The sequence below is a fragment of the Silene latifolia genome, chromosome 7, assembly GCF_048544455.1.
Source record: "Silene latifolia isolate original U9 population chromosome 7, ASM4854445v1, whole genome shotgun sequence".
Lineage (NCBI taxonomy): Eukaryota > Viridiplantae > Streptophyta > Magnoliopsida > Caryophyllales > Caryophyllaceae > Silene > Silene latifolia.
The window spans coordinates 11,170,889-11,176,939 of record NC_133532.1 but is presented as its reverse complement, the minus strand read 5'-3'; the positions used below and the strand labels follow the sequence as shown (position 1 = coordinate 11,176,939).

The window sequence follows — 6,051 nt, the reverse complement described above, 5'->3', positions numbered from 1 at the left end:
GTCATCGAACGCCTAATGAGCAGAAGCTAAGTCTGAGCCACAGGATAGATCTGTACCAGGCTTGGCCTTCTTGGTCGGAGGACCCAGTTCTTTACCGGCCTCAGTAGCAGCAGTAGCAGCAGCGGCAGCGGCAGCAGCAGTCTCTTTTCTCTTGCGCAAGAGAGGAGATTCCTTTGCCACGGTGACCTCGTCCTCGGCGGTAATATCGACGATATCCACCGTCTCCTTTTGAACTGAGGGGGTTGGAGGTGGAACTGATGTTGACGCCGTCGCCGCCGAAGACTTTGTTCTCCGCGTTCGGCGCGGTATGTTACCAGCATCCTTCGCCTGGGCCGCCGACGTATCTAAGCCCTTCAGCTGCTGATCCATGAGATCATTTGGCGTTGGTCTGCGATCACGGGCCTGGGCCTTAGGATGCAAATCAACAACGGTCTTGTCCTTGGCAAGCCCAATTCTCCGGAGGATATCTTCAGACAGATCCAAGCCAAAATGGTCTGCAAAGGAAACGAAGCAAGAGTTAAGTGAAAGAAATAAATCAAAGTTCAAGAAACAGAAACATTAAAAGCAGAGATGGGCCTCACACCGACCCCACTCACCCCGTTCGAGGGCCGGTATGAGGCCGACATGGCAGAGCAGCTCATCCTGAAGAATGATCTGCGTCGGGGGAATCCATCCCTTCGGCATCCCATTCTTCTCCGCCTCAAACAGCCTCATCGCCCGCTTCTCATCCGCATTAAGAGGGACCTTGCTAGCGTCCATCTTAAGCTTACTCCGGGAGACCCATTTTTCATGCTCCCCCTTACTCTCGCACCGCAAATTGACTTGGTGCTGGAAGGACCGGGGCAGCGGATAGTCATCCGGCACCTCAACGTCTACCCACCGCGCCTTCCAGTCCTTGCAGGAAGATAGCTTATCAACGGAGACGTACCCCGGCTCCGTCTGCACGCTGTACCATCCAACGCGCCCAGGGGCTGACGGCCGAAGGTGATGAAGCCGGCGGAATAAGTTGACCGTTGGGACCTCCCCCTTGAAGAGGCAGAGCCACACAAAGCCGACTATAGTCCTAATGGCCAACGGGTGCAGTTGGGCCACGGCGACGTTCATGGCTCTAATTATGGCCATAACGTATTCATTCAGCGGAAACCGGAGCCCGTACTCCAGGTGCCTGATGTATACGCCGATGCAGCCCTTGGGAGGGCAACAGACCGCCTGACCTTCCCCAGGAATAACAATACTATACTCCCTGCCGAAGGAGAAGTGACGTTCGAAAAAGTCAGGACCAGAACAACTGGCAAACTTGTGGGTCCAAGCACGGTCAGGGCAGACCTTACAGGCGTCGCCGTGATCCATAATGTACGGCCTCTCCTCATTAGGATGAGTCCTTCCAACATCATCACCGTCATCATCAACATCATCATCCTCCTCCTCCAATTCCTCCAAGACTCTTGGATCAACCTCAGGAGAAGGAGGCCTAGGACCCCCGGACCTTAGCGGGATGGCGGCTAGTGCCTCCTCTTCATCAAGACGCGACGGGGAGCCCCCCGGCGCAGGGTTACTAGGTCTGGCATCAGCAGAAGACATGTTCACAACAAAAACTTAACAATTAAAAGTTGGAAAATTTGTTTGTTTACCTTGAAGAAAAAGTGCTACGCCGAAGTAACGATTCTGAAAATTAGAGAGAAGTTTCGTCAAAGAGGGCTAGAAAGAAGAAATTTTTTGAGAAAATGAATTTGGAAGGCCAAATTCAGGGGCTAACTCTCCTATTTATAGGGCAAGGCCCACTCAATCCGACCAATCAGGGCAAAGCCCATGAAGCGTCAACTAATCAGCAACGAGACACATGTCAAGCATGCAGCCATGGAATGTCAATCGACAAACAGTTACAAAGCTTCTTCAACACGCTCCTTGACAGAATGCCAATCGACGTATCTTCTTCAACACGCTCCTTGGTATCTACTTGCCCAACGGCCCGCTGATTCAACCAAGCTTGGCAGCACCGGCTGGGGGCAATCAAAAGCACACGACACTCACAACCTCGGTCTCGGCCAGCGCCACTTTCTTTTCCCCATCGGATGTCTATTACACATCCATGTGGAGGGGGGATATGATACGGTACGGCCTAAGCAGAACCAAGCCGAGGTAGAAGAAGTCGGGGCAGAAATTTTTTCAAAACTTGCGCAGATTACGCTCAACACTCATCGAAGGTCCATACCACGGCATAGACTACGCTGGGGGCAAATTGATGGGGCATATTCTGCACCCGCTGACCGAGTCAACATATTGAGCAAGGTCAAAGATATCCACAACAAGTCAACGACTTAGGCAGCCTAACCGACGCAGCCTGTCGGCCTGTCTCTTGGGTCTCAGCTGGGACAACTAGCCAGCCGGGGCACATATCCGCGTACTCATATCCAAGACCCCTCGGCGGCGAGTCAACAGGGCCCGCCGGCCTGCCATAGGTCCCTCGGCCGAGGGTAGATCAGTCTTTTCACCCTGCTAGCCACTTGGCCACTTGGCCACTACGTGACAAAAGGTGAAAGTCTATAAATACTCCTCAACCCTCATTGAGGAAAGGATCCGAAATATAACCTAAACACCTCATAATCTGGTAATATCTTCCTTATCTCTCTACAATATATACTTCGCCATGTAACACACGACTTAATCCTTTTAAGTTTACTGACTTGAGCGTCGGAGTGAGTTCGCTCGGTACAAAGCCGAGCCCTCAGTTTGTTCACTGTTTCAGGAGACCGAAAGGAGGATTCAATCAAAGACGTCATTCTACAAGCCACGAGTGGTATCAAATAACTGCTTCGGAATTACACCCGGAACACTCCAAAGGATTGAAAGAAAGGTAATAATAGGTGTAGAAGAGTCATTCAGCTTAGAGAAAAGTGTAAGCCTGTTAAGAATCCACAAAAAATGACTTTATTATCACCGATTACTTCTTTATTAACGTATATAATTAATGATATAAAAATACAATCTTAAGAGATAAACAACCTATTGAGCTTGAAGAGTGTGGTTAGTACACTATTACACTGACTCTGATACCATGATAGATGAACCATCTCACCCAAAACCTTAAGGTGATGGTAGAGATCCAACGATTATATTTATTATATCCTATTATTGTAAACTTAGTTGAGATATATAAGTATTTTTCAATAGTAGACAAAATTCATTCATAAAACCCTACTCGATCGAGTACCCATCAGCAGTACACTGTTTCGCACGCAACACTAACTTACTCGATAGAGCAAGCCCTACTCGATAGAATACCCAACAACACATAAAACCGTAGTATTACACCGACTCAAATTTAGATAGGGTTGTGTCTGGTTCAATTGGCACATTGGGGTAAAAAATGAATGAATTTTTTCTACTATTGAAAAATACTTATATGTCTCAACTAAGTTTACAATAATAGGATATAATAAATATAATAGTTGGACCTCTATCATCATCTTAAGATTTTGGGTGAGATGGTTCATCTATCATGGTATCAGAGTCAGTGTGATAGTGTACTAACCGCACTCTTCAAGCCCAATAGACTGTTTATCTCTCAAGATTGTATTTTTATATCATTAATTATATACGTTAATAAAGAAGTAATCGATGATAATAAAGTCATTTTTTGTGGATTCTTAACTGGCTTACACTTTTCTCTAAGCTGAATGACTCTTCTACACCTATTATTAACTTTCTTTCAATCCTTTGGAGTATATGATGTATCATAAACCATATTATTTTTAGGGGTATTTTTTTCTCAGTTGACCACTTTTTTAGTCTACAATCTAATGCTGCTGAAACTGCTCTCTTGGCTTTAGATTCGCCGGTTAATATTTGTTCTGAATTCTCTTTGTTTGACAAATAATTCAACTTCTCTTCAAACTAATAACATTAAGAACAACATTCCCTTTTTTTCTTAATGGGCGAGAATAACAATTGCCAAAGAGTTCGAGCAAAGGTGGATGGTAGCTCGATGCATTCTCTTAAGGCATCTTATGGTTGGGTGGGTTATGGATTGGATGCAGTGGCGGAGCCAGGATTTGAATTTAAGGGGGGCGAAAAATTTTAGGGGGGGGGGGGGCGAACGACTAATTTCATAAGGTACACTCGAAAAAAATTCGAAAAATTTACCTAAAAACTTCGAAATTTTCATCCGCCAGGGGGGCGACCGCCTCCGCTAGCCCTCCTAGCTCCACCACTGATTGGATGGATCGTGTATCAATATGTCTTTTTTGGCGGTTGGGTAGAATCTGCCTTACAAGCGGAAGCTATTGGTATTCGAAATATTCTAGATTTGGCGAATCATTCTAATATCCTACATTTGGAGGTCTCCTCTGACTGTCTCCATATTATTCTTCAGATTGTAGTGAAGCCTCACCATCTTACCAAAGGAATTCTTAAATATATTGCTCTATTATTACCTTTTTTTCATTGTATTAGTTTTAGTTTTATTCCCCGTAATCTTAATAAGGTTGTCCATGGTTTTACTAGAAGTGTGATGGCTTTGTAATCGTTGTTTAATTTTACTGCTGCCAAAGAAAAAAAAACCTTTTAATGCCATCCGGTATCGTTAGTAAGTGATTATCGACATTTCTTAATAATGCGAATACAACATGCACCGCTCCACCCATCCTAAGTTATCCAATTTGACACATAATCACGTACCTATCTCGCCTCACAAAGAAAACTTTGAAAAATTCATTTTACAAGAAAAGTACAATATATCGGGATTATTATTAAAAACACATTAGTCGTCTTAACTTTTATTATAAGCGTGCCAAATAAAACATATAACAATGAGTTGATAGGATACAAGATAAGGGTTAAAACATCAAAAACACGTACATGCAAACTTTTAATTCAAAGAAATAAAACAAACAAACGAAAGGTAAACGCAACACTATCCCATATATATAGTACAACTCATTGCAGTAACGTCATTTTATCATGCGCGATCTAGACTGGGATTGAAATGTCGTCTCCATTACACCCAACCTGCGTATATTAAAATTCATCAGTCTTATAAATTGGATCTCACACACTATAGAATAAACTTGGTAAAAGAAAGTGCTTGAATTGATATAATCGGGATAATTAGAGCAGTATGTACCAGAATTAATAATAAAATGAGTACGTATAATAAAAAAAATGGCTTACTAATAAAAAATAGTCACAAACTACGATAAAACAGTTACAGTTATTATTACCAAATGAATGAGTTATATTAACTAACTTCTAATAATAGAAGAACTACGAAAAACATTAAAAAAAGTACGAAAAAGTGGTCTGATCTCAATAATTGTTTATGTATTGAGATACCGTCTTTCACAAATCTTTGTATTATTAAGTTAGAAAAACACAATGATGTACCTGGCTGGGAGGGACTATAAGGCCGAGGACAGTTGGCTTAATGTGTCCGAGTGCAAAAGAAGCGGCCATTCTCACGATCAATAATTTATTTTAGAAAAAGAAGGAATGTAAAATGTATGGTAAGATATATAGATAATTGCTAATTGTTGGTTATTAATGGTATAATTCATGGAAATTGGCCAATATTTATAGAGCGAGACTACACTACAGTCTACCATTCTACCCATCACGTAATAATATAATTTACCCATGCCCTGTTGCCCATATAGGTTTGGGATAAGGTCATTTATCCACATGACCACATACACGACGTCGTTCGACTAATAACCACACACACATGAGGAATGGGTTCATCTTATATTTACTACGCAATAAGTTTATTGTCCATGCATTACAACTTGCATGCAGACGATGCAGTGTGAGTTTTATTATGAGCAATGGTGGACTCATGAGCAAATGCACCTATATTATGCAAATTCTTGTTTTAGACGGATTATTTTCGTCTGAAAAAATTTGACAGGGTTTTATATCCATATTATGGTCAAATGTTGTAACCACAATGGTCAAGCTAGTGTTAAAGTTTATTGATAATTTTTTTTTACAATAATTCATATTAGCTATAAAATGATCTTAAAACCCCGTCTTATTATTTCAGATGAAAATGACATG

At 42.3% G+C, this 6,051-nt stretch overlaps 1 long non-coding RNA gene across 1 annotated transcript; it reads right to left on the bottom strand.

Annotated features, from left to right (window-relative positions):
- Nucleotides 1-4,742: 4,742 nt before the first annotated feature.
- Nucleotides 4,743-5,591, bottom strand: LOC141590884 (uncharacterized). Its single transcript, XR_012520537.1, has 2 exons — nucleotides 5,383-5,591; nucleotides 4,743-5,007 (listed from the first exon to the last, which is right to left on the bottom strand). It is a non-coding gene; the product is annotated as an uncharacterized LOC141590884 (long non-coding RNA).
- Between the last annotated feature and the right edge of the window lie 460 nt (nucleotides 5,592-6,051).